The 27675-nt window shown below is 45.0% G+C and overlaps 1 protein-coding gene across 4 annotated transcripts in view; it reads left to right on the top strand.

The window, feature by feature from the left end:
* EXTL3 (exostosin like glycosyltransferase 3) overlaps positions 1-27675 on the top strand; it is a 143926-nt gene that overhangs the window by 42381 nt on the left and 73870 nt on the right. For 2 of the 4 annotated variants that reach the window (XM_059889289.1, XM_005209869.5), the window contains exon 1: positions 25044-25198. The exons of 1 other annotated variant lie outside the window; for it this stretch is intronic. The gene's annotated coding sequence lies outside the window, so the exon portion shown is untranslated. Of the gene's footprint in view, positions 1-25043; positions 25263-27675 lie in introns of those variants that run through there. One more of the 4 variants, XM_010807727.4, reaches the window with a different exon arrangement.

The raw sequence follows: 27675 nt of genomic DNA, 5'->3' as shown, positions 1-27675 counted from the left end.
CTTCCTTGTCCTTCACTATCTTCCAAAGTTTGCTCAGACTCATGTCCATTGAGTCAGTGATGCCATCCAACCATCTCATCCTCTGTTGCACCTTCTTATCCTCCTGCCTTCAATCTTTCCTAGCATCAGGATCTTTTCCAATGAGTAGGTTCTTTGCATCAGGTGGCCAATATTTTGGAGCTTCAGCATCAGTCCTCCCACTGAATGCTGCTGCTGCTGCTAAGTCGCTTCAGTTGTGTCTGACTCCGTGGGACCCCATAGACGGCAGCCCACCAGGCTCCCCCATCCCTGGGATTCTCCAGGTAAGAACACTGGCGTGGGTTGCCATTTCCTTCTCCAATGCATGACAGTGAAAAGTGAAAGTGAAGTCGCTCAGTCGTGTCCGACTCGTAGCGACCCCATGGACTGCAGCCTACCAGGCTCCTCTGTCCATGGGATTTTCTAGGCAAGAGTACTGGAGTGGGGGTACCATTGCCTTCTCTGCCTTCCACTGAATATTCAGAGTTTATTTCCTTTAGGATTGACTGGTTTGATCACCTTGCTGTCCAAGGGACTCGCAAGAGTCTTCTCCAGCACCACAGTTCAAAAGCATCAATTCTTTCTTATGATATAGTTTTCTTATTTGTTTGTTTGTTTATTTTTGGCTGTGCTGGGTCTTCGTCGCTGCTCACGGGCTCTCTCTAGTTAGAGAGTAGGGGCTGCTCTTTGTTGCAGTGTATGGGCTTCTCATGCCATGGGTTCTCTTGTTGCAGAGCATAAGCTCTAGAGTCTGCAGGGTTCAGTACTTGTGGCATATGGGGTTAGTTGCCCTGAGACATGTGGAATCTTCCTGGACCAGGAATTGAACCCATGTCCCCTGAACTGGCAGGTACATTCTTAACCACTGGACCACCAGGGAAGTTTTCTTAAGGCAGATCAAATTAGCTTCTCTTGGTGGTAATGATCATTGGATATAGCAGTTATATCAACCTGACTTTACCAGTTCTCAAAGTATGTTTCCTGGGTCAACAGCAGCAGCATCTGAGAATTTGTTAGAACTAGACAATCTCAGTCTCACCCCAGACCTACTGAATCAGAAACTCTAGAGGTGGAACTCAGAGATCTGCATTATAACAAGCCTTCTCAGTAAATCTCAAGTTTGAGAACACCTGACCTAGTATATTTGCAGTTAAGTTGCTTGCTAATGATGTATGTAATCTTGAAATTGTGCCCAAAGCTAGAGAGGCAGCCAATGATAACTCCAGAGAACTGCAAAACTATCCAGATCACATTCTTCCTTTGAGCGGATATTTTCATCACCGTGCGGTAAATGTAAGGCTTGCTCAGTTTGGTCAGATGTCCTTTGATGTGTTTTCGTTGGTTGGAAGAAGGCAGGCTCGCCCACTAATGACGTGTGTCCTACCTCAGTGTCCTTTCATGGTGCATTAGAGAGGATCCGGGGTTCCTCTCTGAAAAGTCTGGGACAGGCAGACCTAGTTTGCTCAAGGGTTGAAACACAAGTTGTGCTTCCTGTGGCCCAAATGCGGAGAAACGCATGAGGGGGAAGAGACCTCTGCAGGCAAATTTCATACTGAAGTTCTGCCTCTTAGCGTTTTCTTCCTCTGTAGGCTTACCAAGCTTCTGAAGATTAATGAAGCTCATTTAAAGTGGAACAGTGATTAAGCACCCTTATTGTTACTGTCAGCAACTGAGGGACTTACTGCTTCCCCAGCTCTGTTTCAAAGAAAAGTCTTTCAGGGCCTGCTGCTTACCTGGGTAGCAGCTACTGTGGAGAGAGTTATTTTCACATTTTTTCTTCTCAGAATTAAGTAGAAGGGGGAGAATTACTCAGGATGGAAAAATATGCTTGTTACTGGTAGTAATAACAATTTGATATTGATGTTCTTTAAAAACACATGTAACATGTACAGCACAGGGAACTCTGCTCAATGTTATGTGGCAGCCTGGAAGGGAGAGGAGTCTGGGGGAGAATGGATACCTGTATATGTATGGCTGGGTCCCTTTGCTGTGTACCCGAAGCTATCGCAACATTGCTAATCAGCTATGTTAATCAGTACTCTAGTATAAATAAAAATCAGCTAATCAGTACTCTAGTATAAATAAAAAGTTAAAGTACACATAACAATTTTTCCTTGCAGATTCCAACTAGAAATTACTTCCAAACTGAATTAGGTGTTCCTGCATGTAACTCCCTAAGCTTCTCCCTTTCATAGAATTGAGTACAGTGTTCAGATTATCTGCCTACTTGCTAGTTTCCTTATTAGAGGAAAAATTCTAAGAGGGCAGAGGTGTTTTTTTTTTTTTTTTTTTTTTTACCTTGCTCATTGTATCTGTGATACTCCTCACATCATATGTGTTCAGTGAATTTTTGTTTAGTGAATGAATTTTGTGATCCCCCTAGGTGTCACAGCCTATGAGTGGTGCTGACTATAGAGAGGCACATAAGGCAGCCTCCTGGCCATCAAGATATTACAGTCTTGGGACTTCTCTGGTGGCCCAGCAGTTAAGAATACACTTTGCAATGCAGGGGCCACAGGTTTGATCCCTGATAGTGGCACTAAGGGGCTTCCCAGATGGCACTAGTGGTAAAGAACCTGCCCACCAATGCAGGAGACATAAGAGTCACAGGTTCGATCCCTGGGTTGGGAAGATCCCCTAGAGGAGGGCATGGCAACCCACTCCAGTATTCTTGCTTGGAGAATCCCCATGGACAGAGGAGCCTGGGGGTCTACAGTCCATGGGGTTGCAAAGAGCCAGACACGACTTAGCATGCATGTGGGGGCGCTAAGATCCCACGTGCCCAGGACAGCTAAGCTTGTGTGTGGCAACTACTGAACCCTCACACCACAGCTGGAGACCTGTGGGCTGCAAACAAATAATAAATAGGTTTTTAAGATACTATAGTCTTGTAGAAAAGACAGACAAGAGTGGTTACTCCATAGGATAAGGAAGACTTCACAGAGGAACTGACATCTAGTGGGCTTTTGCAGGTTGAATAGAAGTTTGCCAGGAAGACAAGCTGAGGTGGGAAGGCATGAGGAAGGTGTCAGATTCAGGCACCAGGATGGGTCAGGATACACAGTTGTGAAGCTGCACGGGCCATTCCCAGGAGGTGATTCAGCGCTAGTGAAATACCAGTGGTGAATTTACAGAGGGGAGAATGGGTGGGAAATACACTCGATCGTGAGGCCAGTTAAGGGGCTTAGAAGTTAGAACCATGGGGATTCATTAAAGGGATTTAACCACGGAGGTCATGAGGTGGCTGCTGAAGGATGAACTGCTTAGGAAAGATGAGAGTTGACAGGGTCTGCCCCAGGGTGGTGGTGGAAACAGAACCGTCTGTAGACTAAAACTGACCAGAGGGAGGGGAGAGGAGAGTCGAAATGACCACTCTGGGGACAGAGCTGCCCTACTGTCCAGATTTAAAAGAACTTGTTTTAATTTATTTGTTTGGTGCGCTGGGTCTTGGTCGTGGCACTCAGGTCCTTTAGTGGTGGCATGTGAGCTCTCAGTTGTGGCATGTGGGACCCAGTTCCCTGACCAGGGATCGAACCCAGGCCCCTGCATTGGGATGACCACCAGGGAAGTCCCTGTCCAGATTGTTCAAATCGATGCAGAGTGGGCATACGAGGAGACATTTGGCTCATTTTAAACATACTGAGTTAAGAAAACTGTGCACCATTTTGGCAGAAAAGTCCAGAAAGCCGCTGGACATTCTGGAGGCTTAGAGAAGAGGCCAGGGATGGGGTGATCCTCAAATTTACTCACACCTGTGTTTGAACAAATACATAACCAAATCAGCCTGTGAGTGGCTGAGGTCACATAGAGAAAGGATGACGCTCAAGAGAAAAAAAGACGCTAAGACAGAGCCTTGGGGAGTCAGACATGAAAGGGACAGAGAAAGGCAACCCAAGATGGTGAGGAAGTGGAGGTGTGGAGCACAGGCAATGTGCCAGGCTTGTGTGCTTGGTCATGTCCAACTCTCTGCGACCCCATGGACTGTAGCCCGCCAAGCTCCTCTATCCATGGAATTCCCCAGACAAGAATACTGGAGAGGGTTGCCGTTTCCTCCTCCAGCAATTCTTCCCAGCCCAGGGATCAAACCTGAGTCTCCTGTATCTCCTGCATTGCAGGCAGATTCTTTACCTGCTGAGCCATCAGGGAAGCAGTGCTTCAGAATCACCCATGGTGCATGTTGCAGCACAAATCTTGGGACCCCTCCACCCTGCCCCCCGCCCCACCCCCGCCACACACACACAGGGATTCTGATTCGGTAGGTCGGGGGTGGGTGTGAGAACTGCATGTCAGACGCTCTCCGATGCGGTGCTGATGTTGCAGGTCCACAGACCACCCTTTGGGTGGTGTTGGAACAGATTGTGAGGAGAAGGCAAAGGGCTGATGGTTGCGGGGTGGCTTGAGGTTCCTGGGGTCGTGAGGATGTGGGCATGATTGTAGGTGGAGGTGAAGGATGTAGCTGAGACAGGGAGAGGTGGAGAGGTTCGACACCCTGGAGAGAAAGGGGATGGTCAAGGAAAGAAATCCAAGGACGAGAGGAGAGGAACTGCCCTAAGAAGATGGAGGTGCCAGTGATCATGGTCCCAGGAAAAATATGAGTGGGCCGTCATGTCCTTCGTGACAGCCAAAGCCCCCTTGAGGAAGGGGATTTACTTGTAGCTCCCCCCTCTTTTTTATCTCCCACCTTCTGCAGCTGCTGTTTACCTTCACCTCTCTGACTCTCCCACTGTGCCTAGGGCCCTTTGTCTCTCTGCCAACATCCTCCCAGCCCTGTCACTTCCGCATACAGATCCATAAAGAGATGACTTGCTACAGATGAATGCTCAGTAACGAATAGACTTTCTGAAACACAAGGCATTTCAAGGATAAAGGAAAATTTCAAAAAATGTTTGATCATTGTTGTTAAAATTGTGTCTCTACCACCTTCTTGCTAGACTGCCGTCAAGCTGTTTGAGAGCACCCCTGGGATGTCGGTCCTTGGCGTCGCAACCATAGCAAAGCACAAAACCCGGCTCTCTCCCCTCTGCTAACCAAAGCTCGCTTCCTTGTAGCCTTAGAGCCTGCAGCCAAACTAGAAAGGCTTCAAAAGTCACTTTGTATGATTTAAAAAAAACAGCCATTACCCTGACGATAGCTGTGAGCAGCTACATGCCGGTGTGTGTCACATTGTCTGAGTTCAAGACAACAAAAATTTATTGAAGGCTGGTCCTAGAACAAGCACCAGGAGAGGCGCCGAGACCCAAAGATTAGAGAAATACTGTTTGGGTTCTGAGAGGCCCTTCATGTCCCTCTTTTTTCTGAGTCCTGAACCAGGTGATAGAGGAAGCAGACTGAGATGAAAATATCACTTTCCTTGCTGCTAACGCTGGTCTGGAGGGTATAGCTTGGACCCGGGGGCAAAACGGGCATCTCATTTCTTCCTCCATGAACAGAACTCTCCCCGACACATAGGCTAAGCTATGGGAAAGCAAAGGAAACTGCTTTCTCACTACTGCATGAGCAGAGATGAAGGTATATGGCCTGTGGGACAGACATCTCCAAGAGGGAAACTCAGAAGGGGCCTGGGCAGTGTGTGTGTGTAGTGACCCTGTGTGTGTGTGGGCACTCAGTTGTGAGTGACCCCATGGACTGCAGCCCACCAGGCTCCTCTGTCCATGGGATCTCCCAGGCAAGAATACTGGACTGGGTTGCTATTTCCTCCCTCGGGATCTTCCCAACCCAGAGATCAAACCCAAGTCTCCTGCATTGCAGGCAGATTCTTTACTGTCTGAGCCACCAGGGGAGCCCTATACCTAGTCTTATTAATCATAGAAGTACTTTTTTCTTCCTGGAGGAGGAGGAAATAAGGGAAGTGGGCCGAGAGAAGAGTAGAAGTTGTCTTCTCAGCACTGTGGACAGAGAATATTTCCTATGTTTTTAAACAATGTTCAGTTTATTTTTTAAACAAATATTTATGTATTTTGGCTGTGCTGGGTCTTAATTGCGACTCACAGTGTCTTCATTGTGGCATGTGGGCTTCTTAGTTGCGACATGTGGGATAGTTTCCCGAGCAGGGGTCGAAGCTGGGCGCCCCCTGTATTGGAAATGCAGAGTCTTAGCCACTGGGCCACCAGGGAAGTCCCTATTCTAAGTTCTTGGTCAAAGAAGGCTAGAGAGATGGGAAGAGCATGGTTTCTCCATCACTCTCCAACTATATAATCTCTCTCTCTTTTATTTTTGAAATAACTTTATTTATTTTTGGCTGTACTGGGACTTCATTGCTGCACAGGCTTTTCTTTAGCTGTGGTGAGCAGGGGCTACTCTCTAGTTAGTGTGGCTTCTCATTGCAGTGGCGTCTCCTGTGGGATGTGGGCTCTAGGGCTCGTGGGCTTCAGTAGCTGTTGCAGCTCCCGGGCTCTGTCATTGTGGCACATGGGCGTAGTTGCTTTTCTGCTGTATTAGCAGGCAGATTCTTTACTACTGAGCCACCAGGGAAGGCAACCATAAGCTCTATTAGCCCTTGAGTTTTATAATCAGACCTCTGGCCAACTGAGGATGGGGCTGCCCTCCTGAGATACATGTCTTGGAAGTGAGAAGACAGAAGTGCCAGGGGTTATATTCCAAGCATCAGGGGCAATTGGTTCAACTTTCAGAATATCTTTCCCTTGTGTAATGCTTCTGTGTACCTGCCTGGAAGCCAGTGTGGGCTTTCCAGCTATGCCTGCAGAGGAGTCCATAAAGGGACAGAATGGAGTCATTGATCGGATTAACCCCAGCACTGTGCTTTGCTCCGAACCAAAGGCTTATTTTTCTATTCTAGTTCTCAGCTCAAGAATGTCCAGCCATGTTTTGCTGCGAGCCCAAAATTTAGCATCAGAATATTACAGTAAAACCATGCGAGCAACATAAAATTGCCTTGAATTAGAATACTCCTCCCATGATTAAATTCCAAAGGGAATTTAAGTTCCTACCTCAAGAAGCTTCAACAAATAATTACAACCCAGCCTGAGCACTGGCTTCCGCCATGGCTCAGTGGTAAAGAATCTGCCTGCAATACAGGAGATGCAAGAGATGCATGTTCATTCCCTGGGTCAGGAAGATCTCCTGGAGGAGGGCATGGCTCCCCACTCCAGTATTCTTGCTGGAGAATCCAGCAAGATTGGAGAATCCCCTGGACAGAGGAGCCTGTCAGGCTACAGTCCCTAGTGCAAAGAGTTGGACACGACTAAAGCAACTGAGCACACACACTGAGCATTTTAGGTTAAAAATAAAAACACATCAACTTAGAGGAGGCAGGGTTGATTCTATCTGAGAGAGTGGGGAAAGTATTTCACATTAGTAATAGCTTTTAAAAAATATCTTATTATGAAAAAATTTCAAACATACAGAGATGCTGCAAGAATAGTAAGCATTCACTCAGGTTCACCAATATTAATATTTTGCTGTATTTGTTCTCTCTCTCTCTAGGTAAACACATACACACCTTTTTATTCCCCCAGTGGTGCTGGGAGGCATACAGTGATCTTCATTCCTGGACCAGGGATGGAACACGTGTCCCCTGCAGTGAAAGCATGGAGTTTTAACCGCTGGACCACCAGGGAAGCTCCCCTCAACATACACACACGCTATTATTTAATTTTGCTGAAACATCTTAAAGTTGCAGACATCATCATAGTTTGCCCCTAGATACCTCAGGATGTCTCTTTTAAGAACAAGGACCTTTTGGGACTTCCTTGGTGATTCAGTGCTTAAGACTCTGAGCTTTCAATGCAGAGAATGTGAGTTTGATCGCTGCTTGGGGAACACTAAGATCCCACATAGCTCATGGCATGGATTCACAACATATAATATTGTTTTAGTGCTATTATTATATGGTAAAGGGTCTTTTTTCTAATTTTATTGCTTGTTCAAAAAATGTATTTTATAGCACATTTTTTCCCAATGTATGAAGAGCATCTAACCCAGGGTTTCACATTACATTTACTTGTTATGTTTCTTTAGTCTCCTTTGATCTAGAACATTTCCTCAGCCTGCCCCTCCCTCCTTCCTTTTTTTTCCCCCATGATATTGACATTTTTAGAATATAGGTCAGTGTTCTGGTAAAATGTACCTCAGCATGGGTTTATTTGATTGTTACCTTGTGGTTAGATTGCCTCATACTTTCTTTTTCCCTTTGATATAATTTCAAACTTACATAAAAGTCAGAATTATACAGAGTTTTGCACCTTCTTTTTTGTAAGTTCCAAATGATTCTTCTCCAGATTCACCAACTTTTAACATTTTATCACATCTACACTTGTCTTACCATTTTCTCTTTCTCTTCCTCTCCCTGTATATGTATTTTTATGTGTGTGTTTATAGAGAGTAGTTAAAGAGTCTGAACCAGTTAAAATAGTATCACCCTGTTAGTAACAGATTTGAAATTTTTAATTTTTAAAAAAATACTTATTTATTTGGCTGTGGTGAGCCTGGTTGCAGCGCTTGGGGTCTTCACCGTGTCGTGCCCGAGCTTCCGTTGTACTGCACAGACTCTTTAGTTGCGGCTTGTGGATTCCAGGGATGGGGGCTCAGTAGTTGTGGCTCACTGGCTTAGTTGCTCCATGGTATGTGGATTCTAGTTCCCTGACCAGGGTTTGAACCTGTGTCCCTTGCATTACAAGGCAGATTCTTAACCACTGGACCACCAGGGAAGTCCCAATTTTTAAATTTTAAATTAAAATTGTGTATATTTAAGGTATACAACATGATCTGGTATACACGTACATAGTAAAATGGTTATACTAGTCAAGCTAATCAACATATTCATTTAATCACCCTGGAATTGTTAACCTTTTATTGTGGTGAAATCTAACCTCTTAGCAAATTTCCAGTATTCAGGCCAGTGTTGTTACCTGCAGCTATCATGCTGCACACTAGATCCCCAGACTTAGTCATCTTGCAACTTTGTACCCTCTGACTGATATCTCCTTGTTTCCCCCACCTCCACACCTCTGGAAACCACCATTTCACTCTCTGTTTCTCCGTATTTGATATCACTAGATTTCACATATAAGTGAGATCATACTTTTTTTTTAAATTTCTGCATCTGGCTTATTTCACTTAGCATAATGTCCTCTGTGTTCATCCATGTCACAGAAGTCAGGGATTTTTTCTTCTTCTTTTTTAAAAAAGATTATTTATTTGGCTGTGCTGGGACTTAGTTGAAACACTCGGGATCTTTAGTTGTGGTATGTGGGATCCAGTTTCCTGACCAGGGAGCGAACCCAGGCCCCCTGCATTGGGAGTGCAGAGTCTTAGCCACTGGACCGCTAGGGAAGTCCTTCTTTTGAAGGCTGAATATAGTTCCATTGTGTGTATCCATCAGTGGATAATTAGGTTGTTTCCATATCTTGGCTATTGTGAGTAACAGTGTAGCAAACATGGGAGTACAGATTTCTCTTCAAGGTACTAACTGCATTTCCTTTGGGTATATACCCAGAATATGGTAGTTCTCTTTTTAATTTTTTAAAGAATCCCCATACTGTTTTCCATATGGCTGTATGACTTCACAGTCTCAACAATGGTCTGCTAAGTTTCTCTTTGTTCCACATCTTTGGCAACACTTTGTCTTTTTGATGGTAGCCATCCTAACAGGTGTGAAGTGACTTCTCATTGTGGTTTTGATATGCATTTCCCTGATGATTTGGAGAAGGCAATGGCACCCCACTCTAGTACTCTTGCCTGGAAAATCCCATAGACGGGGGAGCCTGGTGGGCTGCCGTCTATGGGGTTGCACGGAGTTGGACACGATTGAGCAACTTCACTTTCACTTTTCACTTTCATGCATTGGAGAAGGAAATGGCAACCCACTCCAGTGTTCTTGCCTGGAGAATCCCAGGGACGGGGGAGCCTGGTGGGCTGCCGTCTATGGGGTCGGATTAACGATGTTTGGCGCCTTTCTTGTACTTGTTGATGATTTGTCTTTGGAAAAATGTTCAGGTTTTTCCCCCATTTTTTATATGGGTGTTTTTTTTTTTTTTGTCACTGAGTTTGTAGGAGTTCTTTATATATTTTTTAATTTTAACCTTTATCAGATATATGGTTTGAAAATATTTTCTCCTAATCTATAGGTAGCTTTTTCAATGCATTGTCCTTTGCAGTGCAGAAGCTTTATAGCTTGTTTATTTTTGCTTTTGTTGCCTCAGTTTTTGTTGTCATGTAAGTGATAGCTTTTTGAAAAAATTCTTGAGGAGTGAAGAAGCTTTCCAGTTGGACGAAACAACTTGGGCGTGGGAAGGGAATTAAAACCAAAGGGATCAGCATGTCAGAAATGTAAGCCAGTGTGTGTATGATGTAGCTGGTGAAGAGTCAATATTTTAGAGTAACCAGGATGGGGGAGAAGTGACCAGGAAGGCAGCTGGGCTTTGTTCCATATGATAAAAAGAGATGTTGATGGTGTTAAAGCAAAGAGATGACAGGATCAGATTTAATTTCTAGAGAATTTAACTGCAGGGCAATTTGGAGGAGAAAGGGTAAAGCCGTGCAACAAAGTGGACATTGCATTAGACCAGACGGTGATGAAGGCCTGAGGAAGGGGATGTAGGGGGGAATGTTTGTTGAATTCCAATTATGTGCTGGCCATTTCTGCACATGGTAGCTCATTTAACTCTCACGAAACCCAGAGGTCAGAGAGGTTAAGTAACTTGGCCCAGAACAATCATTGTCAGCTTATGGTATGGTTAATATTTGAACTCAGGCTCATGTGACTCTAAAGCCCACTCTGAGCTACCACAGCATCATGAAGGATGGGGCAGGACTGATAGGATTCTGAGTATCAAGCTCTGATAGCCAGTTGGACACAGTGGGGAAGCAAGGGAGACAGGAAAGATAACTAGTTAATGTTAATAATGGAAATGGTTATAGGGAAGAAAAAGAATTGGAGTAGATAGAGAAAATGATGACTTTGTTAACAGGCTCTATGAATTTGATTTTGAAGCCTTGGTTTTTTCAACCCCCTGGGACAAGTTATCTAGAGAGTAGTTTGGCTCAAGAGCTCAGAAGAAAGGTCTAGGTTAGAAGCAGAGATGTGGCTACTGGAGTTTTGACTGCATTCACTCCGTGAGTGTTGAATGAGAGCAGAAGATGGTGGAGGGCAGGATCCCGGGCACATGAACACATATAGGGTGGTGGAGAAAGAAGAGCTAGTGAAAGAAAAGAGTGGTGGGAGAGCTAAAATTGGACCATTTCAAGAAAGTGGGAGAAGGCAATGGCACCCCACTCCAGTACTGTTGCCTGGAAAATCCCATGGATGGAGGAGCCTGGTAGGCTGCAGTCCATGGGGTCGCTAAGAGTCAGACACGACTGAGCGACTTCACTTTCACTTTCCACTTTCATGCATTGGAGAAGGAAATGGCAACCCACTCCAGTGTTCTTGCCTGGAGAATCCCAGGGACGGAGAAGCCTGGTAGGCTGCAGTCCATGGGGTCGCACAGTCGGACACGACTGAAGTGACTTAGCAGCAGCAGCAGCAGCAGCAGCAAGTGTCTAAGACTACCATGTATTCTGCAAAAGGATTCCAAAAGGAAAAGATTCATCGGGATTAATGACTAAGGAACTCATCGGTTACCTTTCTTCCCTGGTGGTCCAGTGGTTAAGAATCCACCTGCCAATGCAGGGGACATGGGTTGGATCCCTAGTTTGGGAAGATTCCACATGCAACAGGGCAACCTGCAAGCTGCAATTACTGAGCCTCCGGCCTAGAGCCCAGGATTCATAACTACTGAGCCTGTGTGCTGCAACTGCTGAAGCCCGTGGTCCCAACAAGAGAAGCAGCCATCGAGAAGCCCTCACCCTGCCACTAGAGAAAGCACACGCGTAGCAACAAAGACCCAGTGCAGCCAAAACTAAACGAGTTCTGGTGGATGATGATCGAGTTAACATTATGAGGGTTTACTATTTGCCAGGCGCTGGGCTAACAATTTATATTCATTATCCAGGATAATCCTTACCGTAGTCCTAAGAGGTAGGTACTATTTTATTCCCTTTTTCTGATGAGGCAATTATAGCTGAGAGAATGCAGAGAGGTTAAGTAATATGCCCAAAGTTATACCACCAGTGGGCTTCCTGGGTGGCACTAGTGGTAAAGAACCTGCCTGCCAATGCAGGAGACATAAGAGATGCAGGTTCGATTCCTGGGTTGGGAAGATCCCCTGGAGGAGTGCGTGGCAATCCACTCTAGTATTCTTGCCTGGAGAATCCCATAGACAGATGAATCTGGTGGGCTACAGTCCACAGGGTCGCAAAGGACAAGACTGAAGTGACTTAGCATGGATGCATACCACCAATAATAGAATAAGGATCCAAAATCTCAACATTTCTGAGTTCAAAGCCCGTGTTACAAGATGATGATGCTTTAGGCCCGAGTCCGTGTACAAGGAAAACCCCTGTGTAGAGGAAAATCCCTGTGGTGAGGATGATACTGACTTTATGTAGCAAAGAGAGAATAGTTGATGGAACCATGTCTAAAGGAAAGATATTACATCTTATTAAAAAAACAGAGTGCCTTTACTTTGGGACTTCTCTTTGTCAAAAGCCAGATATGTACCCAGATGTCAGCTGAAGTAGCATTCTCTTTTGAGATTTAAGTAAGATTGGCTTGTCTCCATTCTGTATCCACTGGGGAGTTCAGTGCCCACTCCAAGATCTCTGTTAATTCCTGGGAGGTGATCTTATGGTTTGTTTGGCTGTTGCATTTCTGCTTCCACTAAATTTTATTTATTTATTTCTCTTTGAACGTCATTGTGGCATGTGGAATCTAGTTCCCTGACCAGGGATGGAACCTGGAGCCCCCTGCTTTGGGATCAGGGAGTCTTAACCACAGGATAGGACCACCAGAAAAGTCCCAAATTCTTCATCTCACTTGTACCTCAGTTCCCATGTTCTTATTCCTTGGTTCCATGCTGACCCAGGTGTAGAACTCAGACCTACCCTGGATCTTTTTTTTTTCTTGGATTTTCCCCAAAATCACTCACACAAGGCATTTGTACATGTATCAGGTATTACTGAGGGCTTAGGGCATTTTATATCCTTAGCAACACAACAATGTAAAGCCCAATAATAGATATTTCTATTTTAAACATACTTGCAGTTTCCTGATCCCTGGAGCTCTCTCCCTAAGCTTGAACCTCCCACATTGTTGTTTGAGCCTCATCTCTCTTTACCGCCCCACCCACCCCATTTCATCTTCTCTTTGCTCTTTCAGTCCTCATGTTATTGGTCTCTCTCTTTTTTTCAAATGTAAATCTGTTTAGCTATCTCTTTGTTTCAGTTTTATTGTAAGGCTAGCTTTCCTCTTTCGTATTTCAGGTGTTCATATGAAGTACTTTCCTCAATTAGGCATTTTCTGCCCCTAAGAGGAGCCCTGGCATCAACTGCTGAAATATTAACTTTGCACCCCGGTGTTTATGTTGCTGTCGTTCAGCCTCCAAGTCATGTCTGACTCTTCGTGACACCGTGGACTGCAGCACGCCAGGGCACCCTGTCCCTCACCACCTCCTGGAGTTTGCCCAAGTTCATGTCCATTGAATCGGTGATGCCATCCACCAATATTTATCAGATCATATTTATAGATGGGTTTAAAAGTTGGAAGAGGGAATTTAGAAGAGATCCTGTCTGACCTGCCTTCTTAGTGCAGCGGGAAGCCCATCAGTCTCATAAAAGAGATTCTGTCTGTTGCTTCTGTTTTCTCTGTGAATAGAAGACATGCTCCTCTGCTGAGATAAGGATGGGCGTAGTTAGGATCTGACAGCCATGAAGAGGGATTCTGTCAATAGAAATTAACCAGATTTATAAAATATTATAAAATATTACATTTACATAGGACGATATTCCTTTAACTAAAGCCTGCAGACTTGTAAAACTGATTCCTTTGCTAGAGCTGGATTTTTCAGTTTACTGAGTACTCTGGTCAATATGAGAGAAGTAGAAAAAGCAACAGAGAAGGAAGAAGTCAATGTAAGCAAACTGAAGCCAGGATAATGGACATCATAGACCTCGCTAATCCTTTCTGTCTCCCAAGGTCCGTATGAATACACGTTAACTGTTGTGGCATTGCGCTGGGGCCAGAGACCTGTTCATCTTGCAGCCAAAAAAGGAGTTGCATGAGTTATTTATTGTTCCATAACATGATACCTCACACTTCGTCATTTAATACACAGCAATTTATTATATCTTACTGTCAGGGATTCAGCAGCTGCCTAGCTGGGCAGTTCTGGCTCAGGATCTTCCATGAGGCTGCACTCATCCAAAGGCTTGACTGGGGCTGGGGGGTCTGCTCCCAGTGCCACTCACCTGGCTGTGGGCAGGAAGCCTCAGTTCCCATCACAAGGACCTCTCTGTCGTGTGACTCGTGACATGGCAGCTGGCTTCTTGCAGAGGGAGGGATGGAAGAATGAGAGAGCAACCTCCTGGCAGCTGAACAGCCTTGTATGACTTAATCTCAGGAGTGACGTGCCATCACTTTTCCTGTGTTCTCTTGGCCATACAGACCACCCCTGGTAGCGTGTGGGAGGGGCCCACAAGGGTGTGAATACCGGGAGGCAGGGATCACTGAGGACGTACTGGAGGCCTGCTACCACAGGAGTCTTTCCACAAATGTTTTTAAGCGTGTCTGTGTGGGCTCATACTTAATTCATTTTTAAAACTGAGGTATAATTGCTTTACAGTGTTTTGTTTCTGCTGTACAACAAAGTGAATCAGCCATATGTGCACATACATGCCTCCTCCCTCTTGAACCTTCTTCCCGCCACCGTCCATCCCACCCCTCAGGTCATCACAGAGCGTGGAGCTGAGCTTCCTGTGCTCTGCAACAGCTTCCCACTGGCTGTCTGCTTTACACATGGTAGCTCTACGTATGTCGATGCCAATCTCCCAGGCCATTCCATCCCCTCCTCCCTCCCACTCCATGTCCACACATCCGTTCTCTACATCTGCGTCTCTATTCCTGCCCTGCAAATAGGTTCATCTCATGAAGGAGTATATTTAGTTAACTGACTTTTGGATTTACTGGACTAGTAAGATATAAAATAACTGGTAATGGTAGGGGGCAAAATAGGTATGTTTCAGTATTTTGTCACATGAGGAAGATAAAAAACTGCCATTTACCATTACTATAATTCCATAAAAATACCTTTTAACACAAAAAAAGGGAAAGGACATAATCACAAAGTGAAGGACAAATAAACTGTAAGAATAATAATAATTATTATTAGGTAATTAATTCAATAAAGTAAATTGAATAAACTTAGCTTTACTAAAAACTCAGTAACTTGCCTTTGCTTATCTCATTTAACTGTGGATTGATGAAAACTGCATTCTATTTACAAACTGTTAGTCAGAAACCACTGAGACACATAAAATGTCTTTAGAGATGACTATGAGAATCATGTAGAAACATATAGTCCATTCAAAGTAAGTGAAAACAGAAGAAATAGAAATGGTTAATACATAGAGATAGCAGTTTTATAAAATTGTGCTTATGAGCTGGAAGGAAGGCACAGAATTAGCAATTATTTAATTTACCAATTTTTGTGAGTTTTTTTGCTAATTCATGTTCCTACTGATATTTACTTATTATTTAAGTTAAATATGAAATATAAGGAAATATTGAGAATCTTTTCAACATAGTTAAATGTACATAAAAATAATACAAATGCATGTAGTATGTGAACTTTTAAAGGATTTTCATAATTAGCATATTTCACATGTGGTTAAAGTATTTTTGAATTATTTACATCACTTATGTCAGCCATCCTTTTTCTAAATAATCACCTCTTCACTTTATAAATAGGCTTTTTTTTATAACCTACATTAATGTAATGATGGGTTAGTACTTAAAGAACATCAAGTTTGTAACAAGAGGATGAAATATCGGACATACTCCGTTAGAGTTGAGTTTGGGTTTTAGTTTTGGCCTCCAGAATTGACGTATTTGTTGACATGTGGTCACACTTCCATCTGGTTCAATTTTTTGACCTGTGGTATAGCAGTTGCAAGGCTTCGGAGGCTTGGGTTGGGGAAGGGGTCAATGATTATTTTGTTCTGGGATTGACTGGGTCCACTCGCATCATGTTCTTACCATTTAGTGTGAGAATTCATATTTGGGAATATTTGAGAAAATAGTATTTCTCTTTAAAATCTTGTTGCAAACCTTCATGAATTGGTTTAAAATCTCCACATTTTTCTTTTGAAAATCTGCTTGGCAGAAACTACTGGGTTTTTTTTAATACCTAAATTCATATGTTATTTAAAAGTTAATATGTTTTTAAAGTTTTGAGCAAGATTACATTCAGAAATTGCACTTTCAATTTTGATTTTTCAGCCAGATTGTTCAAGTAAGAAGCTAATTGATTTTCTTTAAGTACTTCTAAGACACTTGGCTAATTTTCAGTTGGAATGCCTTGTTTACAGGAAGGATTTATAAGTGGAAGTAGTGAGCAGTTGATTTTTTGAATCTTTGTGTAGTGATAACTTTGGTATTAGGACCATCTTAGAGTCATGGAGCTGCCTACAGACATGACATTGGAACTCAGCCATCAGTGATTCAGCCTGACTTGTCTTTTTTTCTGCTTATAGATCTCATTACCTTAAGTTCTTCAACTAGGCATTCATGCCGTGCTGTGGCATGTTATGCTTAACTAGGCTCGTTTTCACTACTCATTGTCCTAATAGGGCATGTGTTAGGGGCCTGTATATTAGCCTTTGGGAACATCTGTAGCACTATTTGGAACTTTCAGGAGCAAGCTTAGGAAATTCTGATCGCATTTTGAGATACACTGAATGTTCAAAAGCTGTGCTGACAACATAAGCAGAGAGTAAAAACTCACAGGAGAGGGGGCTTCCCAGGTGGTCCAGTGGTTAAGACTCTGTGGTTCCAATGCATGGGGTGTGGGTTTGATCCCTGGTTGGGGAACTAAGACCCACTGTGGCCTCACAGCATGGTGAAAAAAAAGAAGAGAAAAAAAAAAAAAGGAAGAAGGGAACTTAAAGACAGATCTATTATATTTGAGGGACATGTGTGTGTGCTTAGTTGCTCAGTCATGTCTGACTCTTTGTGACCCCACTGACTGCAGCCTGCCAGGCTCCTCTCTCCATGGAATTTTCCAGGCAAGAATACTGGAGTGCATTGCCATTTCCTACTCCAATTTGAAGGACAGTAGCTGTTTTTTTTTTCCTTTGGCCATACAGCTTGTGGGATGTTCATTCCTGGACAAGAGATTGAACTCATGCCCCTTGCATTGGAAGTATGGAATCTTAACCATTGGACGGCTAGGAAAGTCTGGACAATAGCTGATTTTTAGAATGTTAATTGGTCATTACAGAGTACATGTCTTATGTAGATAACTAGTTTCATATCAGGCTAAGTTTCCTGATGTGAAACTAGTACAAAACTTTATTATATATTTAAAAAATTTTCATTGGAGTACAATTGATTTACAGTGTTGTGTTAGTTTCGGGCATACAGCAAAATGAATCAGTTATACATGTACTTGTATCCACTCTTTTTTTTAATCAATAGACTCTCTGCCCATATAGACTATTACAGAGTACTGAGTAGGGTTCCTTGTGCTATCCAGTAGGTTCTTATTAGCAAAACATTTTTCACAGCCACATGCAAGGTACTGAGGAAATGAATTAAATCCTCATTTTGATAATAATATGTGCTTTGTTTTGGAGCTCAGTTTAACTCAGTATTCTTACAACAAATTAGCCACAAACTGCTCAAACCATTCCTCCTTTTGCCAGATTATAAAACAAAAAACAAACAAACAAAAAAACCCAGCCTCCTTTAAAAGGTAACATCAAAGCAAGGACTTTTGGGTTGAGCTATTTAGCAGGCTAAAGAATGCCATCCATGGAGCCTCAGAAGATGACCTTTTGTCTTTCTGGCATTGATGGACCTTGGGACTCTAATCTAGAAATTGTCACGCATTGTTCTAAATATAAGCCACAAAACTGCTCAATCATATATATATATAGAAAAGATCTTGAGTGGTGGTTGTCAGCACTTTCTTCTAAAGTCAAAGCATTACAGAGAACAAGTTCTTATCTGACTTAAACTCACTGATAATTCCTGAATCATGCCATTTGAAGGTTGATGGGGATCACCAATGGCTTGGTTGTGATTTATCTAGAAGTCTTGCTGAGTGGATTGTGAGTCTGGCCATCATTGTGGGAAGTGACCACTGGCGTCTGCTTCCCTCTTAGGGAGTAACTTTAATCATTAATTTCCATAGGACTAAAATCCCCTTCTCCTGGGTATTAACATTTTGGGGAAACTAGGTAATCAGTGGGGACCTGCTGACAGAGCATTTTGCTGAAATTTTTAAACAATTTCCTGGTATAAGAACACAGTCTTACTTAGTATAATTTGTCACGTTATATGCATTTTATATTTCTCTGACACCTATAACTCAAACTGTAATTCCCTTGTGAAAAAAATAAGTGCTTACCATTCTTCTTCGGACAGCCAGTTTTTAAATCTTCTTTATCATTTCCCCATTTAAAACCAGATGCCTTAGTTAAATTGCAACATGCAATTCATGTTTACATTTTCAGCATTTCTCTCTCATTGCAATGCAGTTGATTTGTTAAGATTTCAGACTCCAGGATTAGACTGCTTGGATCCAAATCCTGCCAACACCACGGCTGTGTGATTTGGACAAGGGCTTCAGTTAGCTCATCTGAGAATGGGAATCATAATGGCACTGTGTAGGGTTGTTACAGGAACTAAATGAGATAATACATGCCACAAACAGAAACCTATTTAAACTAGTTTAAATAAGTAAGATTTCCTTTTTTGAAATCATAGGGCTACATGGGACTTCGCAGGTGGATCAGTGGTAAAGAATTCAAAGCAGGAGATGTGGATTTGATCCCTGGGTTGGGAAGATCCCCTGGAGACAGAAATGGCAACCCACTCCAGTATTCTTGCCTGGGAAATCTCATGGACAGAGAAACCTGGCGGGCCGCAGTCCATGGGGTCCAAAAGGGTCGGACATGACTGAGCGACTAAGCAGCAAGGCTACACGAGCAATCTGAGGGACACCCAGTGACAGGTGGGGCGCATGCGTACCAGAGCTGGTGCGTAAGCAGCCTCTGGGGCATCTCACTGCATCTCCCACAGGTTTGTTTTGCTTCCTTGTATCGTGTTGGCTCTTTTTTCTGCAGACCAGTTTTCTTGGTTTATCACCGTGCATATGTCCAGAAATTCTTTGCCCCAAATCTGTGCAGTTTATTGAATGAAGTACTTCATCACCTGATTCAGCTTCATGGGGTCAAGTTTCCAGGTCCAGTCAGCTGGGGCTGGAGGGGAGGTGGCTCTTCTGAAGATTGACGGATGGACAGGGTTTAGTGTCTCTGAGAAGGTGGTGGGGGTGGGCCCAGCCCAGCAATGATTGTCATCTCTAGCATAATCATAGTGACAATGTTCAAGGGTGACTAAAGCTTCTTGCCTTGATCATTACTTATTTTTTTTAAAACATTCAAAAGCAAAGGATAATATCCACATAGAAAAGGACACATATAATAATCATACAACTTGATGGATTTGGATAAACTGAACATACCTGTGGAACCACACCCAGCTCAAGAGATAGAACAAGCACCCACAGAGCCCTTTTTTTGCTCCCCTCCAGTCGCTACTCCTTTGGAGTAGATTAGTTTTGCCTGTTTTTTATACTTTCTATAAATGGGATCATAGCCTGTATATTTTCGTGTCCAGTTTCTCTTGCTTAACATTGAGACGTTCATCAATATTGTTGTGTATGTTTGCAAAGCATTCATGCTCATTGCTGTATTCCACGGTGTGAATCTGCTGTTTAGTCTGTCACTGCATATCTCTGTAGTTTATTTCTAGTGGTGCAGCCCTGGCTTTGTTGAACATGTACATGCTAGCACTGATCATTTTTACCACCAGAGGCTTATACAGGGTGTGGTGAATTATCGTCCATTACATGTAACTGGATTGATGATCTCTTACAGATGAATATTGTTATGCTTTCTCTCTGGTGATTACTCATCTTTTTAAGCTGTGACTTTCATGGTATGAGGGCAGGATCATGTTTTAGATATTTTGCATATATGAAAGAACTTTGCATACACTTTGATAAGTGCTCAGCTGTTTATTTTCTGATTTTTTAAAAAACCTTTTTTGTTTTATACTGGAGTATAGCTGATTAACAATGTTGTGATAGTTTCAGGTGTGCAGCAGAGTGCCTCAGCCATGTATATACATATATCCTTTCTCCCCAAACTCTTCTCCCATCCAGCTACCACATAACATAGGTATTTATTGATAGAATGAAAGAATGAACAAATGAATGAATGGTATATGCCTCCTTCTTTTCTGGGAACAAGTCCTATTTATAGGAGAAGCTCCATGTACTATATTTAGACAAGGCTGACCTGCTGCTTAGCCAAGGTTGATTGATCGAGGGGTGGACATGGGACCCAAGTGAGGCCAGTCATGTCTCTTCTGGAATTTAAAAGCTGGAACCAAAGAGAGTGGGCACTACTAAGTCCCTGTGACCATGCTCTGGAAAGCAGACTCATAGGCTCCTGCTGGTTGGTACCAAAGGCACACTCAATTCTGTTCTCTGACTCCTTGAAACGGATAAAAAGATCTACATATATGACTGTTAAATAGCAATGCAAAACTATTTTGATCAAGTTCCAAAGTGCAAAAATATACTGTAATAGGTATACAGTATGGACAGATCGGTGAAGACGAGCTTCATTGTGTGTCCTGTTGCCTTGGCTTTCTTGCTCGAGGGAGATCCTGTGAATGTAATTGTATTTCCTAAGTCAGAAATTGAAATGGTTAAGGCAGTAGTCCAGGAGAAGACTTGTGAGGACTTGAATCTGGGAATTAGGTGTGAGTAGAGATGGCAGACTGGTTCCAAATAGGAAAAGGAGTTCGTCAAGGCTGTATATTGTCACCCTGTTTATTTAACTTATATGCAGAGTACATCATGAGAAATGCTGGACTGGAAGAAACACAAACTGGAATCAAGATTGCCGGGAGAAATATCAATAACCTCAGGTATGCAGATGACACCACCCTTATGACAGAAAGTGAAGAGGAGCTCAAAAGCCTCTTGATGAAAGTGAAAGTGGAGAGTGAAAAAGTTGGCTTAAAGCTCAACATTCAGAAAACGAAGATCATGGCATCCGGTCCCACCACTTCATGGGAAATAGATGGGGAAACAGTGGAAACAGTATCAGACTTTATTGTTCTGGGCTCCAAAATCACTACAGATGGTGACTGCAGCCATGAAATTAAAAGACGCTTACTCCTTGGAAGGAAAGTTATGACCAGCCTAGATAGCATATTCAAAAGCAGAGACATTACTTTGCCAACAAAGGTTCGTCTAGTCAAGGCTATGGTTTTTCCTGTGGTCATGTATGGATGTGAGAGTTGGACTGTGAAGAAGGCTGAGCGCCGAAGAATTGATACTTTTGAACTGTGGTGTTGGAGAAGACTCTTGAGAGTCCCTTGGACTGCAAGGAGATCCAACCAGTCCATTCTGAAGGAGATCAGCCCTGGGATTTCTTTGGAAGGAATGATGCTGAAGCTGAAACTCCAGTACTTTGGCCACCTCATGCGAAGACTTGACTCATTGGAAAAGACTCTGATGCTGGGAGGGATTGGGGGCAGGAGGAGAAGGGGATGACAGAGGATGAGATGGCTGGATGGCATCACTGACTCGATGGACGTGAGTCTCAGTGAACTCGGGGAGTTGGTGATGGACGGGGAGGCCTGGGGTGCTGCGATTCATGGGGTCGCAAAGGGTCAGACAGGACTGAGCGACTGATCTGATCTGATCTGAGAGATGGTAGACCTCTTGCAGATCAAGGCTTTAAGCCTTGAAAATGGATTTCACATGCAGGTAAAGAGAGACGTTGAAGATGATGCCAGGGGAGTTCCCTGCTGGTCCAGTGGTTAGGACATGGTGCTTTTACTGATGTGCTGCTACTGCTGCTAAGTCACTTCAGTTGTGTCCGACTCTGTGCGACCCCATAGATGGCAGCCCATCAGCTCCCCCGTCCCTGGGATTCTCCAGGCAAGAACACTGGAGTGGGGTGCCATTGCCTTCTCTGATGTGAGCCAGGTTCAATCCCTGGTCGGGAAACTAAGATCCTGCAAGCCCCAAGGTGTAGCCAAAAAAAAAAAAAGATGCCAGGTTTTGAATTTCTATTTTAGGTAAGAATGAGTGCATGTGTGCATGCTAAGTTGCTTTAGTCATGTCCGAGTCTTTGGGAACCAATAAATAAGGGGATTTGAGGAGAGTACACAGGGAAGGGATAAAGATGAGTTCAGTGTGGGAGGCATAAAGTTTAAGGGCCTGGCGAGACAGCCAGATTGTTCTGGTCCAGAATGTTGACTCTGGAGCTGGGGAGAGTTGGGAGTCGCATCTGTGATCACTTGGTGCCTCACTCTATGATCTTGGGCACCTTCTTTATTTAGCCTCTTTTCTTTTTAAAGATTTTTTTGTTGTGGACCATTTTTAAAGTCTTGAATTTGTTACTTCTGTTTTATGTTTTGGTTTTTTGGCTGAGAGGCATGTGGGATCTTAGCTCTCTGACCAAGGATCGAACCCATACCCCCTGCATTGGCAAAATCCTAGCCACTGAACCACCAGGGGAGGCATGATTTAGCCTCTTTACATGTCAGTTCCCTATCAGTAAGCTGATTTCACCCTGCAAGGATTGAAATGAGACAGTGCTTACAAAGGGTTAAGCATATTGCCTGGCAATTAAGTATTCATGAAATAGGTATTCACAGGATGGTGATGGTATGGTGATGTCTCGAGTGCAGTTGGAAAACAGACTGGGATGATGCAGTGAGGGATCTGCTTCAAGGTGGAGATGATGCTCAGAAGAGACAGTGGGGAGGAAAAGAAAGGAGCCCAGGGACTTCCTTGGTGTTCCTGTGGTTAAGATTCTGAGCTTCCTTTGCAGGAAGCATGGGTTGGATCCCTAATTAGGGAATTTCCATATGCCCTATAGTGCCCCTCCCCGCTGCCCAAAAAAAGCCCAAGTCATAACTAGTTAGTGAGATGAACTGTGTGAAAGGAAGAAATAGTGGAAGAGGAGAGACTTGTGAGATCCACAGGAGGCGGATGCTCAGGAGCACCTGGGGCTCCGGGGATGTAGAGACTTCACCACATTTTGGTTGCATATCCTTTTTCTGCCTAAATCTTGAACTGTTGTTGGAATCAAGGAAGTCGACATTTGGGGCAGCAATGTGTTAAGTCACTTAGGTGGAGAAGTTGTCTGGGCTGAGTCCTCCGGGAAGAAGCTACCTGCAGGTCCTCGCTTGTCCACGGGCACACGAACCAGCACCTGGTGATGAACCAGCACCTGAGGACCTGGCCCTGGCTTCTGTTGCGCCTCCTACCACACTGCCAGGCTTCTGCCTGCTGCCACAGACCTCTGGAGGAGAGTCAAGATGAACTGTTAAAAAATAAAAGGACAACTTTAGGCTACTCATATTTGGGCAACAGTTTTCCCTATTTTTATTTCTTGCCATGCTTTTGACTTTTAAAGCATTTTGATGTTTGCTTCCTTGCCTGCAGCCTTCTTGAACAAAACTGGCAAAAGCTAGAAAGGGGTTGTTTTTGCACATATATGATGGTGGTGAGACTTTGAAGGTTTGAGTTTGTTCTTTGTAATAAAGGGAAAAGAAGAGAGAAGTGTGTGGTGAAGGATGAGGAAGGAGATGTCGGGAAAGAGAGAAGAAAAGGGGGATCAGAAAAAGGAGGGGCTGATGGGTATGGAGAGAGGAAGTGTGCTCTCTGGAAAACAGGTTGCTAGGTTTTTAAGTTTTGTTTTGCGTATGGAATCCTTGGCCCAAACGGTCCCCTATGGGAAACATCAATCTTCAGGGTTTTGTCCGGCCTCTGGGCTCCCCCAAGAAGGGTGTGTGATGAAACAGGGCTGCTGTGAGTGGTCTCAGGGGGTTGAGCTCCTCTAAGATACAGACCACCCAAGCACCCGGATCCCAGCCAGCAGCTTCTTCGGGTCCTGGAGTGTTTCAGGTTCCCTGGACTAGAAGCCCCGCCTTTTGGAAATTAGAAACATGTTTTTAAAAAGTTGAAGCAAATTTGATCTTAGCTCATATTGCAGTTATAGATTTTAAATAATGACTTAAACTCATTCTTGAGTGACCAATAATGATCAGGTCTATCTTTCAGGATTGGTGGAGTTCCTTCTTTTTCTTGGGGATAGTTTTGGTCACCGCCTCCTGTACAATGTTGTGAACCTCCAGCCACTCTGTCTTCCACATCCAGCGTCCTTCGCCCACTCCCACCATTTTTCTCCGAAAAGTCTTGTCTTGACTTTGCAAGTGTGAAGGTTGACAAGTCTCTTAAGAGTTGTAGGATGTGTGCACTTTTCCATTCCGAGAGGTTGGCTCTTAAGTATTTCAAACGGCTTCGCCTTTTCCTCCCGGTTGTGGCTGATCACGCCAACACGACTGGACTAAGCCATTGTTTCTGCAAAGCCCCGGGATTTTTCCCCTAGGCATTCTTGCTGTCCGGCCTTTTCTTTGCTGTTAAATATTCAGTGTTTCCCAACTCCAGACCTTTTGGAGACCGTCAGCTCATTGAAGAAGGCCTTTTCTGTGGGGACGGCTTTAGTTTTAGACCTGAAGTTCAATGGCTGAGGCTCTGGAGTCGGAACGCGTTCCAGGATCGGCGGAGAGCTTTCGCTCTGCACCCCCTGGAGAGGTTTTTCGGAGAGTTGGGGCACTGGTAGAAGGCGGGTCTGACGGCCGAGAGAGGCAGGCCCGCGCTTCTTCCCCACGGGCGGCTCCCACAATCCCCGGCGCCGCCGCTCGCGGACCCTGGCGAGCCCGGCTGAGGGGTCCGAGGCCTCCGAGGCTTTTCGGACGCAGTCTGCGGAGCCGCGGAAGCCCTCGCCCCGCCCCTCCTGCCCCCGCCCCTCCACCCCCCGGACCCCAGGCTCGAGAGCGCTGGGGTTCGGCCATTTCCGGCGCTGCGCACTTCGGCAAGTTCCGCCGGCACAGGTCGGAAATGGCTGCTCGCCAGCAGGGGGAGCGGAGGATCCGGCGCGGCCTGGAAGGCGGGCTGCAGGCGGAGAGTGCGGCTTTTGGGAACCCGAGTCTCGCGCAGGCGGCAGCGGCTCGCCGCTGAACTGGAAGCCGGTAGGACTCCTGGCGGCGGCGGGAGCCCTGAGCAGCCGGGGCGGCGGCCCGGAAGAGGCTCGTGGTAGGGACCCCGGGGCCGGCCGCGAGAGCCGGGCACCGGGCTGGACCGGGTCTGGCTGCTCTGGGGTCGCGGGAGCCGGGGGGGAGGCTGCTGCCCTGCGTGGCGGGGGCGTGCAGCCTCGGAGTAGGCCTTCCTAAACGTCTCGGGGGCCCGGGAAAGGACCTCCGGGGCCTTAGCCACCAGCGAGGAGGGTAACCGGTAACGGGCCCCACCCTGGGGGTACAGGGAGCTCTAAACGCGACCTCCCCACCCCCACACGCCCCCTAGAGCCCCGGTTACCTCGCACCCACCTCCACCCCTTTTTCTAAAGGCTCAGCCTCAGCCATGCAGCCACTTCTGCACCCGAAAGTCCTCCCCCATCCTTTGCCCCCCTGTGTTTGTCCAGCGGCTTCTGTAGAGCATCTTCGGTCCACGAAGGGGCATCCGGACCTCCCCCCCTCCCCTTCTGAGCGCGCACACACTTCCACATCTGCTTTCCGCTGCATTCAGACACGGCCGCCTGCAGCTGCTCTTCCTTGGCCTCTTTTCACCCGGCTCACCTCCTTTCACGAGGAGCCCGCAATCAGAATAGCCACTTCCTGCCCAAGGAAGGGTCCAGGTGCTGCTCTTTTGTGCATCTGGGGCTCTGGTACCCAGGCTCTATAGTGATGGGCCTAGCGCTGCTCAGGCGGGAGAGGGGCTGCGGAGAGCGCGTCTACACGACTGAAATCTTAGCCGAGTTATCCCAGCGCGCGGCACGGTGCAGTGTGAATCCGAAGCCCTTCGGAAACCCGGCAGGGCTGCCAGACTGCAGAGAGGCTGTTTCTCTTCTCGACCGCTTGAGCCATTGTTAATCGTGGTTCTCAAAAGACTTGACTTTGGTGGATTCTTATCCCCTCTTTTCTTTTCAAAAATTCGAAAGGGCTTCATCAAGCCCCAAGTTCCACTCCTTCGGAGGAGGAGCAGACACTTGTCCTTTTTTCCCATATGTGATTTACTTAAGAAGTCTCAAGTAGTTCACCCTCCAGTTTAGGTAGCTTCATTTTTTGAAGGCTGGGCTTCCCAAGTGTTTTGTTGTCGTTGTTGTTGTTGTTTTTCATCTGTGCTTTGTGGTCACACAGACTGCATTTCCCCCGGTTTCGCTCAGCCAATGTCTTGCGCTCTGGTTCAGTTATTCTAACTGTACTGAGCGGCTGGGATGGTAACCTGGGAGATCCTGATAGTCTTTTGAGTGGAGCTCAGCGTTCTCAGCAAATTTTAGCAGGGGGACTTTAAAAGAAACAAGACCCATCTTCTTAAATTCTTCCTTGGTTCATTAAAAATACCGTCTCCTGTGGGAATTTCCTGTGGGGAGCCTGAGGAGTCAGAAGTAATCAGAAGTATGAGGGAACCTAGTCTGAGTGCTTTCTGGAAGAGGGTTAGAATTGTAGATCTTCAGAACACTGAAAACATAGTTTATTTAATACTTGAAGATGTAGCCGCTGCTCTGGGGGACATATCTACTAGATAAATGATTGACCAGTTTGAGTCTTCAAGTTCCCACCTCTCCCTCTATCAAAGGGGAGAAAACTCTGGCATTTAATGTTCTGCATGTAGTTGGAATCTTTTTGTCATTAGGCTTCAGAGCTTTAACCTGTGAAGAGAAAAGGCTTCCTGCAAACAGGATAGAGAGAAATGAGTCAGGGGTAGAGTTAAGCCTGAGAAGGAGGAGGTTGAATGGATGGCTTGAAGCCATGGGAAGAATGTTGTGGGGATTAGATAAGGAGCTGCCCTTTTCCTCAGGGCTTTAGGCTAGCTGTTGAGTGAAATCACTGAAGGGTGGTGCAGGAGTGGGGCCCAGGCTCAGTAAGCTGTGCCGAGTAGGAGGGTCCCTAACTGAGGCACTAACTGGAAAGGCTATCAGGATCTCCCAGGTTACCATCCCAGCCCCTCAGTACAGTTAGAATAACTGAACCAGAGCGCAGGACACTGGCTGAGCAAACCAGGGGTCATGCCCTCTGCATGCCCACAAGGCATAGATTTAAAAAAAACCAAAACAACATGGGAAGCCCAGCCTTCAAAATGAAGCTACCTAAACTGGAGGGAGAAATACTTAAGAATCTTCTTGCGTAAATCACATCTGGGACCTCACAGTGGTCCCCTGGAGGGAGGGTTGGAAATACTGCCTAAAGCAGGAGGAGATTCAGGTTATCAGGAGAAAAATGAAGGTTCCTTTGGATCATCTGTTGGTAGAGACGTGAATGTCTTTGCATATAATTACTTCAGAGTGAGGCAAGGAATATAAACCTTTCATAAAGCCGTAAACCCGTGCACTAATTTCTGCTGGATATTAAGTTTAGCTCAGAAAACTTCTGTTAACATATTTATCTCCACCCTGTTTTTCTTTCCCCTTAATTTTCGCAGCTATTTCTTTCGAAAACCTGTAATGATAGGG

The sequence above is a fragment of the Bos taurus genome, chromosome 8 (genome assembly GCF_002263795.3).
Source record: "Bos taurus isolate L1 Dominette 01449 registration number 42190680 breed Hereford chromosome 8, ARS-UCD2.0, whole genome shotgun sequence".
Classification (NCBI taxonomy): Eukaryota; Metazoa; Chordata; class Mammalia; order Artiodactyla; family Bovidae; genus Bos; species Bos taurus.
The sequence above is the reverse complement of the archived record's forward strand: the minus strand, read 5'-3'. Positions and strand labels throughout refer to the sequence as shown.